The sequence below is a fragment of the Scyliorhinus torazame genome, chromosome 24 (assembly GCF_047496885.1).
Source record: "Scyliorhinus torazame isolate Kashiwa2021f chromosome 24, sScyTor2.1, whole genome shotgun sequence".
Lineage (NCBI taxonomy): Eukaryota > Metazoa > Chordata > Chondrichthyes > Carcharhiniformes > Scyliorhinidae > Scyliorhinus > Scyliorhinus torazame.
In genome coordinates, this window is record NC_092730.1 from 55,463,686 (window position 1) to 55,490,436 (window position 26,751).

Sequence of the window (26,751 nt, forward strand, 5' to 3'; positions counted from 1 at the left end):
TCACTCTCTGATACAGTGTGTGTGTGGGATTTACTCACTCTCTGATACAGTGTGTGAGTGTGGGATTTACTCACTCTCTGATAGTGTGTGAGTGTGGGATTTACTCACTCTCTGATACAGTGTGTGTGTGGGATTTACTCACTCTCTGATACAGTGTGTGAGTGTGGGATTTACTCACTCTCTGATACAGTGTGTGTGTGTGGGATTTACTCACTCTCTGATACAGTGTGTGAGTGTGGGATTTACTCACTCTCTGATACAGTGTGTGAGTGTGGGATTTACTAACTCTCTGATACAGTGTGTGAGTGTGGGATTTACTCACTCTCTGATACAGTGTGTGAGTGTGGGATTTACTCACTCTCTGATACAGTGTGAGTGTGTGGGATTTACTCACTCTGATACAGTGTGTGAGTGTGGGATTTACTCACGCTCTGATGCAGTGTGTGAGTGTGGGATTTACTCACTCTCTGATACAGTGTGTGAGTGTAAGATTTACTCACTCTCAGATACTGTGTGAGTGAGAGATTTACTCACTCTCTGATACAGTGTGAGTGTGGGATTTACTCACTCTGATACAGTGTGAGTGTGTGGGATTTACTCACTCTGATACAGTGTGTGAGTGTGGGATTTACTCACTCTCTGATACAGTGTGTGAGTGTGGGATTTACTCACTCTCTTATACAGTGTGTGAGTGTAAGATTTACTCACTCTCAGATACTGAGTGAGTGAGAGATTTACTCACTCTCTGATACAGTGTGAGTGTGTGGGATTTACTCACTCTGATACAGTGTGTGAGTGTGGGATTTACTCACTCTCTGATACTGTGTGTGCGTGTGGGATTTACTCACTCTCTGATAGTGTGTGTGGGATTTACTCACTCTCTGATACAGTGTGTGTGGGATTTACTCACTCTCGGATACAGTGTGTGAGTGTGGGATTTACTCACTCTCTGATACAGTCTGTGAGTGTGGGATTTACTCACTCTCTGATACAGTGTGTGTGTGGGATTTACTCACTCTCTGATACAGTGTGTGAGGGTGGGATTTACTCACTCTCTGATACAGTGTGTGTGTGTGGGATTTACTCACTCTCAGATACTGTGTGAGTGTGGGATTTTCTCACTCTCTGATACAGTGTGTGAGTGTGGGATTTACTCACTCACTGACATAGTGTGTGTGGGATTTACTCACTCTGATACAGTGTGTGTGTGGGATTTATTCACTCTCTGATACAGTGTGTGAGCGTGGGATTCACTCACTCTCTGATACAGTGTGTGAGTGTGGGATTTACTCACTCTGATACAGTGTGTGTGAGATTTACTCCCTCTGATACAGTGTGTGTGTGGGATTTACTCACTCTCTGATACAGTGTGTGACTGTGGGATTTACTCACTCTCTGATACAGTGTGTGAGTGTTGGATTTACTCACTCTCTGATACAGTGTGTGAGTGTGGGGTTTACTCACTCTCTGATGCAGTGTGTGAGTGTGGGATTTACTCACTCTATGATACAGTGTGTGAGTGTGTGATTTACTCACTCTCTGATACAGTGTGTGTGGGGGATTTACTCACTCTCTGATACAGTGTGACTTTGGGATTTACTCACTCTCTGATAGTGTGTGAGTGTGGGATTTCTTCACTCTCTGATGTAGTGTGAGTATGGAATACACTTACTCTCCGATACAGTGTGTGAGTGTGGGATTTACTCACTGTCTGATAATGTGAGAGTGTGGGATTTACTCACTCTCTGATACAGTGTGTGAGTGTGGGATTTACTCACTCTCTGATAGTGTGCGAGTGTGGGATTTACTCACTCTCTGATACAGTGTGTGTGTGGGATTTACTCACTCTCCGATACAGTGTGTGAGTGTGGGATTTACTCACTCTCTGATACATTGTGTGACTGTGAGATTTTCTCTCTCTGATACAGTGTGTGAGTGTGGGATTAACTCACTCTCTGATACATTGTGTGACTGTGGAATTTACTCTCTCCGATACAGTGTGTGAGTGTGGGATTTATTCATTCTCTGATACGGTGTGTGAGTGTGGGATTTACTCACTCTCTGATAGTGTGTGAGTGTGGGATTTACTCACTCTCTGATAGTGTGTGTGGGGGATTTACTCACTCCCTGATACAGCGTGTGAGTGTGGGATTTACTCACTCTCTGATAGTGTGTGAGTGTGTGATTTACTCACTCTCTGATACAGTGTGTGTGGGATTTACTCACTCTCTGATACGGTGTGAGAGTGTGGGATTTACTCACTCTCTGATACAGTGTGTGAGTGTGGGATTTACTCACTCTCTGATACTGTGTGAGAGTGTGGGATTTACTCACTCTCTGATACAGTGTGTGTGTGTGGGATTTACTCTCTCTGATACAGTGTGGGATTTACTCACTCACTGACATAGAGTGTGAGTGTGGGATTTACTCTCTCTCTGATACATTGTGTGACTGTGGTATTTACTCACTCTCTGATACAGTGTATGTGTGGGATTTACTCACTCTCTGATACAGTGTGTGAGTGTGGGATTTACTTACTCTGATACAGTGTGCGTGTGGGGGCTTTACTCACTCTCTGATACAGTGTGAGAGTGTGTGATTTACTCACTCTCTGATACAGTGTGTGAGTGTGGGATTTACTCACTCTCTGATACAGTGTGTGTGGGGGATTTACTCACTCTCTGATACAGTGTGTGAGTGTGGGATTTACTCACTCTCTGATACAGTGTGTGAGTGTGGGATTTACTCACTCCCTGATACAGTGTGGGAGTGTGGGTTTTACTCACTCTCTGATACATTGTGTGACTGTGGGATTTACTCTCTCCGATACAGTGTGAGAGTGTGGGATTTACTCACTCTCTGATACTGTGTGAGAGTGTGGGATTTACTCACTCTCTGATACTGTGTGAGAGTGTGGGATTTACTCACTCTCTGATACAGTGTGTGAGTGTGGGATTTACTCACTCTCTGATACTGTGTGAGAGTGTGGGATTTACTCACTCTCTGATACAGTGTGTGTGTGTGGGATTTACTCTCTCTGATACAGTGTGGGATTTACTCACTCACTGACATAGTGTGTGAGTGTGGGATTTACTCACTCTGATACTGTGTGAGTGTGGGGTTTACTCACTCTCTGATACAGTGTGTGTGTGTGGGATTTACTCTCTCCGATACAGTGTGAGAGATTTACTCACTCTCTGATACAGTGTGGGATTTACTCACTCTCTGATAGTGTGTGAGTGTGGGATTTACTCACTCTCTGATACAGTGTGAGAGTGTGGGATTTACTCACTCTGATACAGTGTGTGTGTGGGGGATTTACTCACTCTCTGATACAGTGTGAGAGTGTGTGATTTACTCACTCTCTGATACAGTGTGTGTGTGTGGGATTTACTCACTCTCTGATACATTGTGTGACTGTGGGATTTACTCTCTCTGATACAGTGTGAGAGTGTGGGATTTACTCACTCTATGATACAGTGTATGTGTGGGATTTTCTCTCTCTGTGATACAGTGTGAGTGTGGGATTTACTCACTCTTTGATACAGTGTGAGTGTGTGGGATTTACTCACTCTCTGATACAGTGTGTGACTGTGGGATTTACACACTCTGATACAGTGTTTGAGTGTGGGGATTACTCACTCTCTGATACTGTGTGAGTGTGGGATTTCTTCACTCTCTGATTTAGTTTGAGTGTGGAATACACTTACTCTCCGATACAGTGTGTGAGTGTGGGATTTACTCACTCTCTGATACAGTGTGTGAGTGTGGGATTTACTCACTCTCTGATACAGTGTGAGTGTGTGGGATTTACTCACTCTGATACAGTGTGTGAGTGTGGGATTTACTCACTCTCTGATACAGTGTGTGAGTGTGGGATTTACTCACTCTGATACAGTGTGTGAGTGTAGGATTTACTCACTCTGATGCAGTGTGTGAGTGTGGGATTTACTCACTCTCTGATACAGTGTGTGAGGGTGGGATTTACTCACTCTCTGATACAGTGTGAGTTTGGGATTTACTCACTCTCTGAAACAGTGAGTGAGTGTGGGATTTACTCACTCTCTGATAGTGTGTGTGTGAGATTTACTCACTCTCTGATACAGTGCGAGTGTGTGGGATTTCTTCACTCTCTGATGTAGTGTGAGTGTGGGATTTACTCACTCTCTGATACAGTGCCCGAGTGTGAGATTTACTCACTCTCTGATACAGTGTGTGAGTGTGGGATTTACTCACTCCCTGATACAGTGTGTGTGTGTGATTTACTCACTCCCTGATACAGTGTGTGTGTGGGGGATTTACTCACTCCCTGATACAGTGTGAGTGTGTGGGATTTACTCACTCTCTGATACAGTGTGTGACTGTGGGATTTACTCACTCTGATACAGTGTTTGAGTGTGGGGATTACTCACTCTCTGATACTGTGTGAGTGTGGGATTTCTTCACTCTCTGATGTAGTTTGAGTGTGGAATACACTTACTCTCCGATACAGTGTGTGAGTGTGGGATTTACTCACTCTCTGATACAGTGTGTGAGTGTGGGATTTACTCACTCTCTGATACAGTGTGTGAGTGTGGGATTTACTCACTCTCTGATACAGTGTGAGAGTGTGGGATTTACTCACTCTCTGATATAGTGTGTGAGTGTGGGATTTACTCACTCTCTGATACAGTGTGAGTGTGTGGGATTTACTCACTCTGATACAGTGTGTGAGTGTGGGATTTACTCACTCTCTGATACAGTGTGTGAGTGTGGGATTTACTCACTCTGATACAGTGTGTGAGTGTGGGATTTACTCACTCTGATGCAGTGTGTGAGTGTGGGATTTACTCACTCTCTGATACAGTGTGTGAGGGTGGGATTTACTCACTCTCTGATACAGTGTGAGTTTGGGATTTACTCACTCTCTGAAACAGTGTGTGAGTGTGGGATTTACTCACTCTGATACAGTGTGTGAGTGTGGGATTTACTCACTCTCTGATACAGTGTGTGAGTGTGGGATTTACTCACTCTCTGATACAGTGTGTGAGAGTGCGATTTACTCACTCTCTGATACTGTGCGAGTGTGGGATTTACTCACTCTCTGATAGTGTGTGTGTGAGATTTACTCACTCTCTGATACAGTGTGAGTGTGTGGGATTTCTTCACTCTCTGATGTAGTGTGAGTGTGGGATTTACTCACTCTCTGATACAGTGTGTGTGTGTGGGATTTACTCACTCCCTGATACAGTGTGTGTGTGGGATTTACTCACTCCCTGATACAGTGTGTGTGTGGGGGATTTACTCACTCCCTGATACAGTGTGAGAGTGTGGGATTTACTCACTCTCTGATACAGTGTGTGAGTGTGGGATTTACTCACTCTCTGATACAGTGTGTGAGTGTGGGATTTCCTCACTCTCTGATACAGTGTGTGGGGGATTTACTCACTCTCTGATACAGTGTGTGAGTGTGGGATTTACTCACTCTCTGATACAGTGTGTGGGGGATTTACTCACTCTCTGATACAGTGTGTGAGTGAGGGATTTACTCACTCTCTGATACAGTGTGTGAGTGTGGGATTTACTCACTCCCTTATACAGTGTGAGTGTGTGGGATTTACTCACTCCCTTATACAGTGTGTGTGTGTGGGATTTACTCACTCTCTGATACAGTGTGTGTGTGGGATTTACTCACTCTCTGATGCAGTGTGAGAGTGTGGGATTTACTCACTCTCTGATACAGTGTGTGAGTGTGGGATTTACTCACTCTCTGATACATTGTGAGTGTGGTTGTATTGCTCCAGCTGAGGCCTAACTAACGTTTTTATAGTTCGAGCAGAACCTGCCTGTTCTTAAACTCTGTGCATCGGCTATTAGAGACAAGGGTACCATAGGCCTGGCAGTTTAAAGCTCACGGTCGTGACCTATGGGTGGATCTCGGGAAGGTTACAGGAGGGTGGCGATAATCCAGATTGCAGGAGGAATGGCCAATGGTCACGACCAGCTTTTAAAAGTGTCGGCCGTTATGGCCGTTTGAGATTAACGGCCATCCCGCGCATGCCGGCCTTATCAAGTAGTGCGCAAGGTGGACCGGCTCCTCCTGATGTCAGTGCACAGTCCCAGGCCAGTTATTTTCAGCAAATTCTCGAGTCCTCCCACCGGAGGCGGCGCCAGCGAGCAGGTCACACGCCCCGTACGCTGACATCACGTGTTCTGGGCCCGAGAGAGATTCCTCCATTTTGCAGCTGCCAGCAGTGCTGGAGTGAACTCCAGGGCCTCTGGTGAACAACCCATGAAGAAGCTGAAAACAGGAACAAAGCAGCACAACGATGAGTATTTGAGGGGTGGGTTTATAAATTGTGCCACTGCAATCAGGAGTCAAATTCCATCTGTGTTAAATGCAGGGAATTACTGGCAAATGAAAGTTTAAACCTCAAATTGTCAAAGACATTCTGGCGAGTTCGAGTACAAACCTCTGTAATTTTTGTCAACGGATGAAGTGAGATCTTCAATCATCAGATGAAGTCATTATCAGAAATGTAACATTGAATAACAAAGCAAGTGAGATCGTGGGGACCAAGCAGGCCCACCTGTCACATTAAAGTCAAGTGAAAATGGTGGGTCGCGAAGATCAGCCGGCGATGGTCGCAAAGGCCGCCCAGCGAGGGTCCCGAAGGATGGCAGGTTGGTAAAAATGGGACCCCGGTTAAAAAGTTTGATCCACACTGCCATAGGCTTCCTTACCCATTGTATCCAGCTGCTCTGCTACCTTAAGGTACTGGTGTACATGCACACCAAGATCCCTCCGGTCCTTCGAGCCTCCCAGCGTCCTGCCATTTATCATGTATTCTCTTGTCTTGTTTGTCCTGCCCAACTGCATCTCTTCCAGATTGAATTCAGTTTGCCACTGATCAGTCCATCTGTGTCCTCCTGTATTCGGAGGCTATCCTCCTCAACTTTTACCACCCCACCAAATTTCATATTTGCAGCAAACTTACTGATCAACCCTCCTATATTCATATCTAAAGCATTTGTATCAACCACAAACAGCAAGGGCCTCAACACTGATCCCTGTGGGAAACCACTGGACAAGATCTTCCAATCAGAGGCTAGGGGCTGGTTTAGCACAGTGGACTAAACAGCAGAACAATGCCAGCAGCGCGGGTTCAATTCCCATACCGGCCTCCCCGAACTGGTGCCGCAATGTGGCGACTTGGTGCTCTTCACAGTAACTTCATTGAAGCCTACTTGTGACAATAAGCAATTATTATTATTATTAGAAAGACACTCCTCCACCAACAGCCTCTGCTTCCTGCCACTCAGCAATTTTGGATCCAATTTGCCAAATGTCCTTCAGTCCCTTGGGCATGTGTCTTCACATCAGTCAGCCATGTGGGACCTGATGAAAAGCCTTGCTGAAGTCCAAGTAGATTACGTCAAATGCATTTCACTCATTGACACACCTGTTCATCTCTTCGAAAAATTCAATCAAGTTGGTCAGACATCTCCTCCCCTTAACCAAACCATGCTGACCTTTTAATATCTGCCTCTACAAATGCAGATTAATTCTGTGTCTCAGATTTGCTTCCAATAGTTTCCCCACCACACAGGTTAGACTGACTGGCCTGTAGTTTCCTGGTTAATCCTTTCCTCCCTTCTTCAATAATGGTACCACATTGGCGATCCTCCAGTCTGCCAGCGCCTCTCCTGTGGCCAGAGAGGAATTGAAAATTATTGCCAGTGTCCCTGCTATTTCCTCGCTTGCCTCACTCATCAGCCTGGGATACATTTCATCTGGCCCTGGAGCTTTGTCTACTTTGAAGCCTCCCACTCAGAACCTCCTCTCTGTCTATATTAATCTCTTTAGTTTTATTACATTCCTTCTCCCTGCTTTCTATACCCACACTGTCCTTCTCACGGGGTAACACTGACACAAAGTACCCATTTCGAACCCCACCTACATCCCCCGGCTCCACACACATGTTACCACTGTGATCCATCATGGGCCTTACTCTGCCCCAAGTTATCATTTTACCTTTAATGTACTTTTAGAACAACTTAACAACTTTATTTTACCTGCCAGTATCCTTTCAGTATCTGGTGCGACCGCATTTGGAGTATTGAGTGCAATTTTAGTCGCCGCATTATCGGAAGGATGTGGAAGCATTGGAAAGGGTGCAGAGGAGATTCACCAGCATGTTGCCTGGTATGGAGGGAAGATCTTATGAGGAAAGGCTGAGGGACTGAGGCTGTTTTCGTTACAGACAAGAAGGTTAAGGGGTGACTTAATTGAGGCATACAATAGGGCAGCACAGTGGCGCAGTGGGTTAGCCCTGCTGCCTCACGGCGCTGAGGTCCCAGGTTCGATCCTGGCACTGGGTCACTGTCCATGTGGAGTTTGCACATTCTCCCCATGTTTGCGTGGGTTTCGCGCCCACAACCCAAAGATGTGCAGGGTAGGTGGATTGGCCCCACCAAATTACCCCTTAATTGGAAAAAATGAATAGAGTACACAAAAATTTTTTTTTTTTTTTTAAATTGAGGCATACAAGATGATCAGAGGATTGGATAGGGTGGACAGTGAGAGCCTTTTTCCTTGGATGGTGATGTCTAGCACAAGGGGACTTAGATTTAAATTGAGGGGAGATAGATATAGGACAGAGGTAGGTTCTTTGCTAAGAGAGTAGTAAGGGCATGGAATGCCCTGCCTGCAACAGTAGTGGATTCGCCAACACTAAGGGCATTCAAATGGTCATTGGATAGACATATGGACAATAAGGGAATAGTGTAGATGGGCTTTAGAGTGGTTTCACAGGTCGGCACAACATAGAGGGCCAAAGGGCCTGTACTGCGCTGTAATGTTCTATCTTCATGTCTCCTTTTTGCTCTCCTCATTTCCGTTTTAAGTCCCCTCTTGCACATTCGATACACCTCTAGCACTTCTGCTGTTTTGAGCCCTTGATATCTGCCACAAGCCTCCCCTTTTCTACTTATCCAACGCTGTATATCCCTCAATATACATGGTTGACTGGATTTGTTGGTCCCACCCTTTTCTTGATTGGAACATGTTGGCCGTGTACTCTCCCTATTTCCTTGTTGAATGTGTCCCACTGTTCTGTCACAGATTTACCTAATGGTGTCTGCTCCCTATCAACTCTGGCCAAATCATATCTGATCTTATTAAAATCAGCCTTCCTCCATTTGTGAACTTTGATCTCAGGTCCATCCATCTCCTTTTCCAGAACTATCTTGAATCTAATGAAGTTATGATCACTGTCTGCAAAATGCTCCCCCAACGATACTTCAACCACTTGTCCAGCTTTGTTACTGAAAATGAAGTCCAAGACCGCTCCTCTCTTGTCTGTCCTTCTACGTACTGGCTTAAAAAGTTCTCATGGATGCATTTTAAGAATTACGCTCCCTCTAAACCGTTCACACTATGACTACCCCAGTTCATATTGAGGAAATTGCGATCCCCCACTGTTCCCACTATCACAACCCTATTACTTTTCCACTTCTCTGAAATTTGCCTCCATATTCACTCTTCTATTTCTCTCGGATGGTTAGGGGGCCAATGGAACACTCCAGCAATGTGATTGCTCCTTTTTGGTTTTTAAGTTCTTCCCATTTGGCTTCAGTATAGTTCTAATATCTGGGCCCCGCAAGGCTGCCTACTTAGCCCCTCACTATCCTCCTTGTACACACATGATTGCGTGGCAAAATTTGTTTCCAACCCCATCCACAAGTTTGCTGATGATACGATCATAGTGGGCCGAATCGCAAATAATGACGAGTCAGAATACAGGATGGAGATCGAGAACCTAGTGGAGTGGTGTAGCGACAACAACCTCTCCCTCAATGCCAGCAAATCTAAAGAGCCGGTCATTGACTTCAGAAAGCTAAGAACTGGACACACCACTGTCAGCATCGATGAGGCCGAGGTGGAGATTGTTCGCAGTTTCAAATTCCTAGTGGTTCACATCTCCAAAAATCTGTCCTGGTCCACCCACATCGACGCTACCACCAAGAAATCTCAACAGGGCCTTTACTTCCTCAGCAAACTAAGGAAATTCGGCATGTCCACATTAACTCTTCCCAACTTTTACAGATGCACCATAGAAAGCATCCTAGCTGCTGCATCACGGCCTGGTATGGCAACCGCTCGGCCCAAACCCGCAAGAAACTTCAGAGAGTCGTGAACACAGCCCAGTCCATCACACGAACCTGCCTCCCATCCATTGACTCCATCTACACCTCCCGCTGCCTGGGGAAAGCGGCAAGCACAATCAAAGACCCCTCCCACCCGGCTTACTCACTCTTCCAACTTCTTCCATCGGGCAGGAGATACAAAAGTCTGGGAACACGCACAAACAAACTCAAAAACAGCTTCTTCCCCACTGTTACCAGACTCCTAAATGACCCTCTTATGGACTGACCTCATTAACACTACACCCCTGTATGCTTCACCCGATGCCGGTGTCTATGTAGTTACATTGTGTACCTTGTGTTGCCCTATTATGTATTTTCTTTTATTTCCTTTTCTTTTCATGTACTTGATGATCTGTTGAGCTGCTCGCAGAAAAATATTTTTCACTGTACCTCGGTACACGTGACAATGAACAAAATCCAATCCAGTTGAAGAGCTTTCTAAGATGTCATCTCTCCTTACTGCTGTAATTCATTCTCTGATCAAAATTGTGACACTCCCTCCTCTTTTACCTCCTGCCCTATCTCTCCTGGAGATCCTGTATCCTGGAATATTGAGCTTCCAATCCTTCCCCTCTCCCAACCGTGATACAGTGACAGCAAATACATCATAACCCCATGTTCTCACTTCATCTGCCTTGTTCGTCTGACTCGCAATCTCGCTGTGATATAGAACGCATACTTACTGTTTACTGCTAAGTTAGTGTGTGTGAGTTTTATCCTCAATGTCTCTGTGATATATAATGCATATTTTACTCCTTCCTGCTCAGTTACTGGTGTGTCAGAGTGAGAGAATGTGAGTGTGTGTGCGTGTGTTTTATTTTCAATATCACTCTATGATATATAACACGTATTTTACTGCTTACTGATCAGTTATTGATGAGTGAGTGTGTGTTTATGTGTGTGAGAGAGTGTGAGTGATCGCATTAATGTGTGTGAGAGCGAGCGCGTGTGTGAGATTGAGCGCGTGTGTGAGAGCGCACGCGCGTGTGAGAGCGAGCGCGCGTGAGAGCGAACGCGCGCGTGAGAGCGAGCGCGCGCGTGAGAGCGAGCGCGTGCGTGAGAGCGAGCACGTGCGTGAGAGCGAGCGCGTGCGTGAGAGCGCGTGCGTGAGAGCGAGCGCGTGCGTGAGAGCGAGCGCGTGCGTGAGAGCGAGCGCGTGCGTGAGAGCGAGCGCGTGCGTGAGAGCGAGCGCGTGCGAGAGCGAGCGCGTGAGAGCGAGTGCGTGTGAGAGCGCGAGTGCGCGTGTGAGAGAATATGTGCGCGTGTGAGAGAATATGTGTGTGTGTGAGCATGTGTGTGTGTGTGAGCATGTGTGTGTGTGTGAGCATGTGTGTGTGTGAGCATGTGTGTGTGTGAGCATGAGTGTGTGTGAGCATGAGTGTGTGTGAGCATGAGTGTGTGTGAGCATGAGTGTGTGTGAGCATGTGTGAGTGTGAGCATGTGTGAGTGTGAGCATGTGTGAGTGTGAGCATGTGTGAGTGTGTGCATGTGTGAGTGTCAGCATGTGTGTGTGTGAGCATGTGTGTGTGTGAGCATGTGTGTGTGTGAGCATGTGTGTGTGTGAGCATGTTTGCATTTTACCCTCTATCTCTCTTTGATATATTGCACATATTTTCCTGTTCCTGCCCAGTTACTGGTGTGTGTATGAGAGAGAGTGAGCGTGTGTTTTACCATCATTGTCTCTCTATGATAGATGATGCATATTTTACTGCTTTTTACTCAGTAACTGTTGTGTCAGAGAGTGTGAGGATCAGAAAGTGTGAATATGAAAGAGTGTGTGTGTGTGAGGGAGCATGTGCAAGTGAGTGTGTCAGTCTGTGTGAGGGAGTGTGTGAGTTTGAGAAATAGTCTGCAGGAGTGTGAGTGTGTGGGGGGAGAGAGTGTGTGTTTTACCTTCATTGTCTCTCTGTGATATATAACATATTTTACTGCTCAGTCACAGGTGTGTGAGTGTTTTATCCTCACTGTCTGTCTATCAAAAATAACATATTTCACTGCTAACTGCTCAGTAACTGGCGTGTGTGTGAGAGAGAGTGTGTGTGTAGGGAGAGCGCGTGTGAGCATGTGTTGTACCCTCACTGTCCCTCTGTGAAAACAGCAAGAAGTCTTGCTGGAGAGGGATAGGGCCATACGGCAGGGCAAGGTTTATAATTGGGGGAGGGGGGAACTTCCGGTTGCGGCTATGTGGAGCTAAGTCGCACATTCGGCGGCTCCCACAAAAACGGACTTTTGGGCTCTTTTCAATGCCCCCAACGGCACTTTTTCGACGTTTCCCAGTGTGGGAAGGAGTCTACAACAGCTCCCCATCAGTATATGGCTTCAACTAGGAGCGGGGTGAAAATAAAGGTGGTGGTGGACCCGAAGAAGGTGCGAGGGAAGAAGGACAAAATGGCGGCGGGCGGAGACCAGGCAGCGTGGATGCAGTGGGCGGAAGAGCAGCAGGACGGTATCCAGCGCTGCTTCAGAGAGAATAAAATGGACCTGCTAGAGACGATGAAGGCTTCTATTGATAAGCTGCTGGAGACACAGACGGCCCAGGGAGTGGCGATCCGCGAGGCTCGACAAAAGATCTCTGACAATGAGGACGAGATCTTAGGCCTGGCAGGAAAGGTGGAGGCGCACGAGGCGCTCCACAAGAAATGGCAGGAGCGGTTCGAGGAGATGGAGAATCAGTCGAGGTGGAAGAATCTGCGGATTCTGGGCCTCCCGGAGGGGCCGGACGTGGGGGCCTATGTGGTCACCATGTTGAACTCGCTGATGGGAGCGGGGTCCTTCCAGGGGCCCCTGGAGCTGGAAGGGGCTCATAGAGTGCTGGTGAGGAGGCCCAAGGCTAATGAGCCTCCGCGGGCGGTGCTGGTGAGGTTCCATCGGTTCGTCGATCGGGAGTGTGTGTTCAGGTGGGCCAAGAAGGAGAGGAGCAGCAGGTGGGAGAACGGGGAGGTTCAGATATGTCAGGACTGGAGTGCGGAGGTGGCGAAGAGGAGGGCCGGGTACAATCGAGCTAAGGCAGTGCTGCACAGGAAGGGGGTGAAGTTTGGCATGTTGCAGCCGGAGCGACTGTGGGTTACCTACAAGGACCGGCACCATTATTTTGAGTCTCCGGAGGAGGTGTGGGCCTTTGTTCAGGCCGAGAAGTTGGACACAGATTGAGGGTCGGGATGGGCGATTGGGGACTATGGTTGATATGCTATGTTTATTTTTGTTTCGAGGGGGGGGCTTTTATATTGCTCCGGGTTTCTTTTTCTTTGTGTTTTTTCTCTTTTGGGTCGGAGAAGGTGGCTGGGACGGGTTGGGCACTGTTTTGGTTGGGTTGGTCGGGGGGGCTCTTGAAGGTGAGATGGGGCCCCGCGGGGGTGGGGGAGGCCCGAGTCAGGGGTGAGGGGACAGGCCTGTAAAAGGAGCTGCGTCAGAGGTGGCGGGGCCTGGTAGGTGGAAAGCGCGGGCTTTTTCCCACGCTGAAGACTGGAGGGGGCGGGGCCGGGGCGGGGAAGCGAGGGTTGTTTCCCGCGCTTAGAACAGAAGGGGGAGGGGGAGAGCCTATGGATGGGGACGGGAGAGGAGGGTGTGCCACACAATGGGAGGAGTCGAAGGAGAGGCGGGAGTGGCCGGGGTCAGCAGGAGACAGCTGACTTGCAGAAGTGCAATGGGGGGAGTAAATCAGCTAGGATGGGTCCTAACCGGGGGAGGAGGGTTGAGTGGGGGGGGAAATCGAGCTGCTGCTATGGTCAAGGAGGAGCTGGAGAGAGTGGGGGTGGGGGGGGACTAGACGGGGGTATGCCGCTGTGGGGAACGGGCCGGGTGTGGGGTGTGGGCACGTGGCTGGCCAAGGAGGGGCCATGGCTAGTCGGCGGGAGAGGGGGGCGGGTAGCCCCCTGATCCGGCTGATAACCTGGAATGTAAGGGGACTGAATGGGCCGATTAAGCGGGCCCGCGTGTTCGCTCACCTGAAGGGGCTCAAGGCGGATGTGGTTATGCTTCAGGAGACACACCTGAAGGTGGCAGACCAAGTAAGATTGAGGAAAGGGTGGGTAGGTCAGGTGTTTCACTCGGGGCTGCATGCCAAAAATCGAGGGGTGGCGATCTTGGTGGGAAGGAAGGTGTCGTTTGAGGCGTCGAGCATTGTGGCAGATAATGGCGGCAGGTACATGATGGTAAGTGGTAAGTTGCAGGGAGAGAGGGTGGTACTGGTCAATGTGTATGCCCCAAACTGGGACGATGCGGGTTTTATGCGGCGTATGTTGGGTCGGATCCCAGACTTGGAAGTGGGGGGCCTGATAATGGGGGTGACTTTAACACGGTGCTGGACCCGACACTGGATCGCTCCAGGTCTAGGACGGGTAGGAAGCCGGCGGCGGCTAGAGTGCTGAGGGGGGTTTATGGACCAGATGGGAGGGGTGGACCCTTGGGGATTTGCAAGGCCGGGGGCTAGGGAATTTTCATTCTTCTCACATGTCCATAAGGGTTATTCCCGAATCGACTTTTTCATCTCGAGTTGGGCGTTGATAGCGAGAGTAGAGGATACTCAGTATTCGGCAATAGCCATTTAGGACCACGCCCCGAATTGGGTGGACTTGGAGATGGGGGAGGAGAGGGACCAGCGCCCGCTGTGGCGCTCGGAGGTGGGGCTGTTGGCGGACGAGGAGGTGAGCGAGTGGGTCCGAGGAAGTATAGAGAGGTACCTGGAGACCAACGCCAACGGGGAGGTCCGAGTGGGGATGCTATGGGAGGCACTGAAGGCGGTGGTGAGGGGAGAGCTGAACTCCATTAGGGCCCACAAGGAGCGGAGGGAGTGGGGACAGAGGCTGGTGGGGGAGATGGTGAGGGTAGACAGGAGGTATGCGGAGGAGCCCGAGGAAGGATTGCTGAGGAAGAGGCGCAGCCTCCAGGCCAAATTCGACCTGGTGACCACCAGGAAGGCGGAGGTGCAGTGGAGGAAGGCCCAGGGGGCGATTTACGAGTATGGGGAAAAGGCAAGCCGGATGCTGGCACATCAGCTTCAGAAGCAGGACGCAGCTAAGTTAAGGACAGTGGGGGTGGGGGGGGGGGGGGGGGGCGCGCGGAGTGGAGCGGGCATCAATGGGGTCTTCAGGGACTTCTACGAGGAATTGTACCGATCCGAGCCCACGGGAGGGGGGAGGGATGGGCCGCTTCCTGGACCAATTGAGGTTTCCAAAGGTGGAAGAGGGACTGGTGGCGGGATTTGGGGCCCCAATTGGGCTGGAGGAGCTGATCAAAGGGATAGGAAGCATGCAGGCAAGGTAGGAACCGGGGCCGGATGGTTTCCCGGTCCAATTCTTGAAAACATATCTGGACCTGTTGGGCCCGCTGTTAGTTAGGACCTTCAATGAGGCAAGGGAGGAGGGGGCTTTGCCCCCGACGATGTCCCGGGCACTGATCTCCTTGATCCTGAAGCGGGCAAGGATCCCCTGCAGTGTGGATCTTACAGACCGATTTCCTTGCTAAATGTAGATGCCAAGGTGCTGGCGTAGGTCTTAGCCTTGAGGATTGTGTGCCGCAGATCATCCATGAAGACCAGACGGGGTTTGTGAAGGGGAGGCAGTTGAACGCGAATGTGCGGAGGCTTTTGAACGTTATCATGATGCCGGCGAGGGAGTGGGAGGCGGAAATAGTGGTAGCGATGGACGCTGAGAAAGCCTTCGATAGGGTAGAGTGGGGGTATCTGTGGGAGGTGCTGAAGAGGTTTGGGTTTGGGGAGGGGTTTGTCAGGTGGGTTAGGCTGTTGTATGAGGTCCCGATGGCGAGTGTGGCCACAAACAGGAAGAGGTCAGGGTACTTTCCGTTGCACCGAGGGATGAGACAGGGGTGTCCCCTATCCCCCCTGCTCTTCGCACTGGCGATTGAACCCCTGGCTATGGCACTGAGGGAGTCAAGGAACTGGAGGGGGTTGGTGCGTGGTGGGGAGGAGCATAGGGTGTCACTTTATGCGGACGACCTGCTGCTGTATGTGATGGACCCGGTGGGAGGAATGCCAGAAGTAATGAGGATTCTTAGGGAATTCAGGGACTTTTCGGGGTACATCCTCAACATGGGGAAGAGCGAGCTGTTCGTAGTTCATCCAGGGGACCAGGAGAGGGGGATTGGCGAGCTCCCACTAAAAAAGGTGGAGAGGAGCTTCATGTATCTGGGAGTCCAGGTGGCCAGGAGCTGGGGGGTCCTGCATAGGCTTAACCTTACAAGGCTGTTGGAGCAAATGGAGGAGGAGTTCAAGAGGTGGGACGCGTTGCCGCTGTCCTTGGCGGGTAGGGTGCAGTCAATCAAAATGACGGTGCTCCCAAGGTTTTTATTCCTCTTCCAGTGCCTCCCCGTGTTTATCCCGAAGGCTTTTTCAGGCGGGTTAACAGGAGTATAATGGGGTTTGTGTGGGCGCGACGGACCCCGAAGGTGAGAAGGGTGTTCCTGGAGCGGAGGAGAGATAGGGGGGCACTGGTGATGCCCAACCTCTGTGGATACTACTGGGCCGCCAATGCGACGATGGTGCGCAAGTCGGTGATGGAGGGGGAGGGGGCCGCATGGAAGAGGCTGGAGACGGCATCTTGTGTGGGTACGAGACTGGGGGCGCTGGCAACGGCACCGCTGCCGCTCCCTCCAAGGAGGTATACCACGAACCCGGTGGTGGTGCCTGCCCTCAAAATTTGGGAGCAGAGGAGGCGAAAGAGGCCGGAATTCTGGCCTTTGCATCCCTGGTAGCCCGGCGAAGGATTCTTCTTCAGTGGAAGGATGCGAGGCGGCCAAGCGTGGAATCCTGGATCAACGATATAGCGGGGTTTATTAAGTTGGAGAGGGTGAAATTCGCCTTGAGAGGGTCGGTACAAGGGTTCTTTAGGCAGTGGCAACCGTTCTTAGACTTCCTGGCAGAGCGGTAGACATTGGTTAATGGCAGCAGCAACTCGGGCGGGGGGGGGGGGTCACTTTATTTTTTTTGGTTTTGTTATTTACACTGGAGGGTCTGAGGGGTTGGATATACTTGTTGTATTAAGTCAGGGTGTCAATGTTAATTTATTATTTATGTACAGGGCGGGAGGGGGATGTGGAGGGTTGTTTTTCTGGACTGTGTTTTGTACTTAACCCTGTTGGGTTTCTTTTTCATTTTGTTATTGATATTTTATGAAAACCTTTAATAAAAATTATTTTTAAAAAAATAATAATAATTGTGGGAGGGGTAATGATGATGCGATTAGGCAAGAATTCGGAAGCATAAGATGGGAACAGAAACTGTCAGGGAAAAGCACAAATGAAAAGTGGAGCTTGGTCAAGGAACAAATACTGCGTGTCCTTGATAGGTATGTCCCTGTCTGGCAGGGAGCAAATGCCCATGTGAGGGGACCATGGTTCACAAAAGAGGTTGAATGTCATGTCAAGAGGAAAAAGGAAGCGTATGTAAGGATGAGAAAACAAGGTTCAGTAGGGTCGCTTGAGGGTTAGAAAGTAGCAAGGAATGAGCTTAAAAAAGGGCTTAGGAGAGCTAGGAGGGGGCATGAGAAGTCCTTGGCGGGTCGGATCAATGAAAACCCCAAGGCTTTTTCCTCTTATGTGAAAAATAAAAGAATGACCAGGGTGAGGTTAGGGCCGGTCAAGGACAGTAGTGGGAACTTCTGTGTGGCATCAGAAGAGACAGGAGAGGCGTTGAATGAATACTTTTCTTCAGTGTTCACCAAAGAGAGGGGCTATGTTTTTGAGGATGAGTGTGTGAGACAGGCGGGTAGGCTGGAGGAGGTAGATGTTCTGAGGGAAGATTTATGAGGAATTTTGAAAAATCTGAGGGGCAACACGTCCCCTGAGCCAGATGGGAAATATCCTCGGTTTCTTTGGGAGGCATGGGATGAGATTGCAGAGCCTTTGGCTTTGATCTTTGGGTCCTCACTGTCCACGGGGATAGTGCCAGAGGACCGGAGAGTGGCGAATGTTGTTCCTCTGTTCAAAAAAGGCAATAGGAATGACCCTAGTAATTATAGGCCGGTTAGTCTTACATCGGTGGTCGGTAGGTTAGTAGAAAGGGTCCTGAGGGATAGGTTTAATGACCATTTGGAAAGATTGCCCAATTAAGGGGCAATTTAGCTTGTCCAATCCACCTAACTTGCACATCTTTGGGTTGTGGGGGTGAAACCCCCGCAGACACTGGGAGAATGCGCAAACTCCACACGGACAGTGACCCAGGGCCAGGATTCGAACCCGGGTCCTCAGCGCCGTAGGCAGCAATGCTAACCACTGTGCCACCGTGCTGCCCTCGGTGGTCGATAAGTTCATGGAAAGTGTCCTGAGGGATAAGATTAATGACCATGTGGAAAGATGCAGCTTAATCCGGGATTGTAAAACAAGGATTCGTGAAGGGTCTTGCCTCACAAATTTGATTGAATTCTTTGAGGAGCGAAGTGTGCAGATGAAAGTAGAGGAGTTGATGTACTATACATGGATTTCAGTAAGGTTTTTGATGAGGTTCCCCATGGTCAGCTCATGAAGAAAGTAAGGAGGTATGGGATCGAGGGAAATTTGGCCAATTCGATAAGTAACTGGCTATCACATAGAAGACAGAGGGTGGTGGTGGATGGAAAATTTTCAGACTGGAGACCAGTTACCAGCGGTGTACCACAGGGAGCAGTGCTGGGTCCTCTGCTATTTGTGATTTTTATCAATGACTTGGAGGAGGGGGCTGAAGGGTGGGTCAGTAAATTTGCTGATGACACCAAGATTGATGGAGTAGTGGATGAGGTGGAGGGCTGTTGTAGGCTGCAAAGAGACATTGATAAGATGCAGAGCTGGGCCGCAAATTGGCAGATGGAGTTTAACCCCTGATAAGTGCGAGGTGATTCATTTTGGTCGGACAAATTTGAATGCGGATTACAGGGTCAACGGCAGGGTTCAGAGGAATGTGGAGGAACAGAGAGATCTTGGGGTTCATGTCCACAGATCTCTGAAGGTTGCCACTCAAGTGGACAGAGCCGTGAAGAAGATCTATAGCGTGTTAGTGTTTATTAACAGGGGCTTGTGTTTAAGAGCCGTGGGGTTATGCTGCAATTTACACGACCCTGATGAGACCACATTTAGAGTATTGTGTGCAGTTCTGGTCACCTTATTATAGGAAGGATGTGGAAGTATTGGAAAGGGTGCAGAGGAGATTTACCAGGATACTGCCTGGATTGGAGGGTAGGTCTTATGAGGAAAGGTTGATGGATCTAGAGCTTTTCTCAAAGGAGTGAAGGAGGATGAGAGGCGACTTAATAGAGGTTTATAAGATGATGAGGGAGATAGATAGAGCGGACGTTCAGAGACTATTTCCTCAGGAGGATGTAGCTGTTACAAGGGGGCATAACTATAAGGTTTGGGGTGGGAGATATAGGAGGGATGTCCGAGGTAGTTTCTTTACTCAGAGAGTGGTTAGAGTGTGGAATGGACTGCGTGCTGTGATAGTGGAGTTGGACATTTAGGAACTTTCAAGCGGTTATTGGATAGGCACGTGGAGCACACCAGAATGACAGGGAGTGGGATAGTTTGATCTTGGTTTCGGACAAAGCCCGGCACAACATCGAGGGCCGAAGGGCCTGTTCTGTGCTGTACTGTTCTATGTTCTAACAACACCAGATTCAAGTCCCACAGGTGGTGCTTCGAAACAAACCTTTTGGACTTTAACCTGGTGTTGTAAGACTTCTTACTGTGCTCACCGTAGTCCAACGGCAGCATCTCCACATCATCTCTGTGATATATAACATATTTTACTGCTTAGTAACAGGTGTTGGAGAGTGTGCGAGTGTGTGTTTTACCCTGACTGTCTGTCTATCATATACAACATATTTTGCTGCTCCCTGCTCAGTTGCTGGAGTGTGTGAGTATGTGAGAGTGGCGAGAGTGTGTTTTACCCTCACTATCCCCCTGAGACATACAATGCATATTTAACTGCTTACTGCTCAGTGACTGGTGTGTGAGAGAGCATGAGTGTGTGTGAGAGATAGTGCCTGTATGGAGAGTGTGAAGGTGTGATTTGCCCTCATTGTTTCTCCGTGATATATGATGCTCACTGGTGTGTGTGTGAGAGTGTGTGTGTATGAGTGGGTGCTTTATCCTCACTGTCACTCTATGGTACATAACATATATTTTACTGCTTACTGCTCAGTTAATGGTTTATGAGTGTGTGCGTGAGTGAGAGAGTGTGTGTGAGATTCTCAGTGATGTCTAAAACCTTGTAATATTCAGTTAACGGTGTGTGTGTGTGAGAGAGAGAGTGCGAGCAGAAGAGTGTGTGTGGGTGTCAGTTTTAAGACCATAAGACATAGGAGCGGAAGTAAGGCCATTCGGCCCATCGAGTCCACTCCACCATTCAATCATGGCTGATTTCAACTCCATTTACCCGCTCTCTCTCCTTAGCCCTTAATTCCTCGAGAAATCAAGAATTGATCAACTTCTGTCTTAAAGACACTCAACATCCCAGCCTCCACCGCCCTCTGTGGCAATGAATTCCACAGACCCACCACTCTCTGACTGAAGACATTTCTCCTCACCTCTGTTCTAAAGTGACTCCCTTTTATTCTAAGGCTGTGCCCCCGGGTCCTAGTCTCCCCTGCTAATGGAAACAACTTCCTTACATCCACCCTATCTAAGCCATTCATTATCTTGTAAGTTTCTATTAGATCTCCCCTCAACCTCCTAAACTCCAATGAATATAATCCCAGGATCCTCAGACGTTCATCGTATGTTAGGCCTACCATTCCTGGGATCATCCGTGTGAATCTCCGCTGGACCCGCTCCAGCGCCAGTATGTCCTTCCTGAGGTGTGGGGCCCAAAATTGCTCACAGTATTCTAAATGGGGCCTAACTAATGCTTTATAAAGCTTCAGAAGTACATCCCTGCTTTTATATTCCAAGCCTCTTGATGTGAAAGTGTACAAACTCAGCAATAGCATGATGGGAAAAATAGCCAATTTATGTAACCAATTGTAGGACAGCTGTGTCAGCTAAGTGCCAAGATCAGACCCTGACAAACTAGACAAAGCTAAGAATCCACATAATTGTATCATACAAGGCCAGAAGAGGGAAAATAGTGCCTGACCTTATTAAAACCTGATAACAAAGCCACGATCTAGGAATGTCCTAATAACACAACCTCCTCATGTCCTAGGTTCATCTGCGTCAAGGCATCATGAGGGCAGAGGTAAAAACAAAATAGGACCACGTCTTAAACCCTCTAAAGACAAAATACTGCAAATAAGCCGAGTCAGGGTCTTTCCATGACAACATGTTTGATCAGAAGTTATGACTGTATTGACATTTTTGAACAAGGTCTGTTTTTGTAAAATGATACAGCTTTTGTATAAATATTGAACGTTTTCTCCATGTCTTTGCGAGCTTGAGAAAGAATGAGCAGGTTTACCTTAACAGCTCTCTCTCTCTCTAACCTGTAGCCATCTGCATGCAGACTTTGGTCAATAAAGACAAAGTTAGTTTTATCAAAACCAAGGTGTAAAGTTGTTTTTGTCACAGTCTTGAAGGAGGAAAGATTTTAAAAGACGACATTGCATTTGCATGAATGACAACATTGCATTTGCTTTCTTAATTACGGACTCAACCTGCAAGTTTACCTTTAGCGAATCCTGGACCAGGACTCCCAAGTCCCTTTGCACTTCAGCATTATGAATTTTGTCACTGTTTAGAAAATAGTCCATGCCTCTATTCTTTTTTCCAAAGTGCAAGACCTCGCACTTGCCACATTGAATTTCATCAGCCATTTCTTGGACCACTCTCCTAAACTGTCTAAATCTTTCTGCAGCCTCCCCACCTCCTCCATACTACCTCCCCTCCACCTATCTTTGTATCATCGGCAAACTTAGCCAGAATGCCCCCAGTCCCGTCATCTAGATCGTTAATATATAAAGAAAACAGCTGTGGCCCCAACACTGAACCCTGCGGGACACCACTCGTCACTGGTTGCCATTCCGAAAAAGAACCTTTTATCTCAACTCTCTGCCTTCTGCCTGACAGCCAATCGTCAATCCATGTTAGTACCTTGCCTCGAATACCATGGGCCTTTATTTTACTCAGCAGTCTCCCGTGAGGCACCTTATCTAAGGCCTTTTGGAAGTCAAGATAGATAACATCCATTGGCTCTCCTTGGTCTAACCTATTTGTTATCTCTTCAAAGAACTCTAACAGGTTTGCGAGGCACGACCTCCCCTTACTAAATCCATGCTGACTTGTCCTAATCCGACCCTGCACTTCGAAGAATTTTTCTCCTCATTGTCTCGGTGATACATAAGGCATATATTAGTTTATGCTGCTCAGTTACTGATATGTTTGAGAGTGGGTGTGCGTGAGAGAGAGTTGGTGTGTGTGCAAGAGGGGAGTGGGCGTGCGTGTGTGAGAGAGAGTGGGCGTGTGTGTGTGAGAGAGAGTGGGCGTGCGTGCGCGAGAGAGAGTGGGCGTGCGTGCGCGAGAGAGAGCGGGTGTGCGTGCGCGAGAGAGAGCGGGCGTGCGTGCGCGAGAGAGAGCGGGTGTGCGCGAGAGAGAGCGGGTGTGCGCGAGAGAGAGCGGGTGTGCGCGAGAGAGAGCGGGTGTGCGCGAGAGAGAGCGGGTGTGCGCGAGAGAGAGCGGGTGTGCGCGAGAGAGAGCGGGTGTGCGCGAGAGAGAGCGGGTGTGCGCGAGAGAGAGCGGGTGTGCGCGAGAGAGCGGGTGTGCGTGAGAGAGAGCGGGTGTGCGTGAGAGAGAGCGGGTGTGCGTGAGAGGGAGTGGGTGTGCGTGAGAGGGAGTGGGTGTGCGTGAGAGGGAGTGGGTGTGCGTGAGAGAGAGTGGGCACGCATGAGAGAGTGTGGGTGTGTGTGTGTGAGAGAGTGGGTGTGCGTGAGAGAGAGTGAGCGAGCGTGAGAGAGAGTGGGTGTGCGAGCGAGTGAGCCTATGTGTATTTAACCCTCATTGTCTCTTTTTGATATATAACACATATTTTGCTGTTGCTGCTCAGTTACTGGGGTGTGTGGTGAGTGTGTGAGAGAGAGTGAGAATCTATTTGACCATCACTGTCTCTGTGATATATGATGCATATTTTACTGCTCACTGCTCAGTTACTGTTGTGAGAGTATGTGAATATGAGAGTATGTGAATATGAGAGTGTGTGTGTGAGAGAATGTGCCAGTGTGTGTTTGGGAGTGTCTGAGTGTGAGAAATAGTCTGCGTGAGTGTGTGTGTTTTACCTTCATTGTCTCGGTGATAAAAAACACATATTTTACTGCTCAGTTACTGGTGTGCGAATGTGTGTTTTACCCCCACTGTCCCTCTGCGATATAAAACGCATATTTAACTGCTTACTGCTCAATGACTGGTGTGTATGTGTGTGTGTGTGAGAGAGAGTCTGTGAGAGAAGGAACAAGAGTGTGAGAGAGAGAGCGTGAGTGTGTGTGAGTTAAAATATGTGAGTGTGTGCGCTTTACCCTCACTGTCCATGATGCATAACACATATTTTACAGCTTACTGCTCAGTTACTGCTGTCTGACTGAGTGAGAGCGTGTGAGTGAGAGAGTGAGTGCATGTTTTACCCTCACTGTATCTCTGTGGTATATATCACATATTTAATTGATTACTGCTCAGTGACTGGTGTGTGTATCAGAGGGAGAGTGTGTGTGTGTGTGAGAGAGTGTGTGTGAGTGAGTGTGTATTAACCTCACAGTCTCTCTGTGATATACAATTAATATATTCTTGATTACTGCTCAGTTATTGATTTGTGAGTGTGTGGGAGAGACAGTGCGTGGGTGTGTGAGAGTGTATGAGAGACAGAGTGTGAGTGAGTGTGTATAAACCTCTCTGTTTATGTGTGCGATATGACATATTTTACTGCTTAATGCTCAGTTAATGGTGTGAGAGTCCCTGTGATATGCACTGCATATATAGTGCTTCCTGCTGAGTTACTTGTCAGTGAGCATGTGCATAAGAAAACGCGCGTGTGTGTTTTACCCTCACTGTCTATTTATGATATATGGCATATTTTACTGCTTCTTGCTCAGTTGTTGGTGTCTGAATGTGTGAGAGTGTGTTTTCCACGGTAGCTGTCTGTCTCTGTTATAAGTGAGGGGAAAAATTAATTTGATTCTCTAACTCCTGTCTCTGTGCTTGCATTTGTAGCTGTCTGTCTCTGTTATGGGATTCTGGGTTTAATCTCCATCTGTAATATTATTTGCAGATACACGAGAGGACAGGTAATCTCAGTCTGTCCACCTCTCTGATGTGCAAGATGTTACTGTGTTTTCTGTACTTGTCAATATCTGTTTTGTGAGTTAAGGGTGAACATTCTGTTCAGTATTGATCCTCCATTATTACTTTTAGTGATAACATTGATATGTTAAATGATCTATTTCCATGTCTGTTTCATGAGAATGACACTGTACCATTATATCTGAGATTGTGTGAGATATTTGGATTGGAATTTAATATTTTGTTTTGGGAGGTGTCTCGGTAGAAGTTTATGATTAATTCGGCCCTTTTCAATAAGCTGTACTATCCGACCTTCCACTTGTATCAAAGGTTCACAACTTGTGAGAATGAAGGATGGCCTTACAATTTGATAAGTGTCTCTTTGGAGAACTATTTCAACGTATCATTTTTCTGTTAATGCCTTATTCAAGTGTTTTGCTTCTGATATATTTTAAACTAAGAAAGTTACAAAAAAGTGCCAATGGATACTTGCACATTGATTGCTGAATCTATAGCCTAATTAATACTATACTGATTACTTTACAGATGAAACGCTGTTGTCAAAAGTTGATCCAACATTCCATGAGAGAGTAGGGGTGAATTGTGAAAAATTATGCCACCTGTCCTCTCGTGTATCTGTAAATAATATTTACATTTTCTCCAGAAGTCCAGATTTACTTGAATTTCTTCAATTGGATAAAGAGGACTGTTGGATTGGACATGTTCATCTGGGACTTGAGGTCTCTGCGAATCTGACTGCTTCTGCTCAGTGACGGTGGAGCTGATGTTGTGTCTGTGTCTCTGCAATGTTGCATTAATATTGTACTTACAGTCAGTTAGAAGGAGACGGCTGCACATTCACGTTGCTGAGGAATCATCATAATCATCTTGGAACTCATCTTTTCATCTGTTGAACTAGGAAGAAGAAAACAAATTTCATGTAAGTTAGGGTCAGATGAGGCCAATGATAGATCAATCTATTCTTTCAACTGATAATCAGTAAAAGAAAGAAAATACTCTCCAAATCCTAACCCAGAATCAGACAAATAAGCCAGGCCCAGAAAGAGCTCTCCCTCCCCCCCACTCACTCCAAGTCCCGGAACAAGATCGTGCTCCGCTGCGCCTCTTGCAAACAGCCCCCGATTCTCCCTGAACTCCCCCCGAGTCAGTAATGATCTCTGAGCCTCTTTGCTCACACTCCCAGATGGAGGTGCTGCTGCAATGAGAACGCTGTTTCCTCGCTGACCTGGGCCCTGACATTGACATTTCCCTCAGTTTCAACAAAGCGATTCCACTCACTGACCAAATGGAGAGTGTGTGGTGGAGGGGCTGCGCATGCGCTTAATCTCAGAGTGACGTCTCTGGGGCGTGATTCACCGGGCATGCGCAGATCCCCGCAGCAATTCCGCATTGAGAATCAATGGGAATATTCCCCATTTCACTGTCATCACATGTGGAGCAAAACCTCCTATAGAGCCCGTGTTGGGGGGACTGTGTGTGTGGCTGCAAATGGCCCTGCGCCCTCCGGCTCAACCAATCACCTTTGTAGCTGTGTGTTTGTCCCAATGAGAGATTCAATTTGCAGTCATTGCCTGCAGCTTGTTTGTTATTACACTGTCACTCAGCCCCTCAAACTCACACTTTCTGCAACCTACCATTCCACTGAACCACAGAATTACTACAGTGTGAAGGAGGCAATTCGGCCCATCGAGTCTGCAGCGACCCTCTGAAAGAGCGCCCCAGCTCCGCCCACTCGCCGCCTTATCCCCATAAACCCGTCACCCCACTGAACAGACACACCCTTGGACACAGCGGGAATTCAGCATTGCCGACCCACCAAACCTGCACATCTATGGCCTGTGGGAGGAAATCGGAGCACCCGGAGGGAACCCACCCACGCACAGGGGGAGAACATGCAAACGCGAGACAGGCAGTCACTCAACGCGGGTCCCTGCCACAGCGAGGCAGCAGTGGAAATCACTGTTCCACCTCCGGGCTTACTCACTCCCCTGGTTTACACACTCCCCTGGTTTAATCCGGTTCACTCGCTCCCTCGGTTCACTCGCTCCCCCGGTCCACTCACTCCCCCGGGTTCACTCACTCCCCGGCTTCACTCACTCCCCGGCTTCACTCACTCTCCCGGTTCACTCACTCTCCCGGTTCACTCACTCCCCCGGTTCACTCACACCCCCGCTTCACTCACACCCCCGGTTCACTCACTCCCCTTGTTCACTCACTCTCCTGGTTCACTCACTCCCCTGATTTACTCACTCCCCTGATTTACTCACTCTCGCGGTTTACTCACTCCCCTAATTTACTCACTCTCCTGATTCACTCACTCTCCTGGTTCACTCACTCTCCTGGTTTACTCACTCTCCT

General features: G+C 48.3%; 1 long non-coding RNA gene across 1 annotated transcript in view; it reads right to left on the reverse strand.

Annotated features, from left to right (window-relative positions):
* LOC140400076 (uncharacterized) overlaps nucleotides 1-25,636 on the reverse strand; it is a 73,986-nt gene extending 48,350 nt beyond the window's left edge. The window contains exons 1-2 of the long non-coding RNA XR_011938037.1: nucleotides 25,461-25,636; nucleotides 25,203-25,287 (exon numbers count right to left, since the gene is read on the reverse strand). This is a non-coding gene — a long non-coding RNA (uncharacterized lncRNA). The remainder of the gene's footprint in view (nucleotides 1-25,202; nucleotides 25,288-25,460) is intronic.
* Between the last annotated feature and the right edge of the window lie 1,115 nt (nucleotides 25,637-26,751).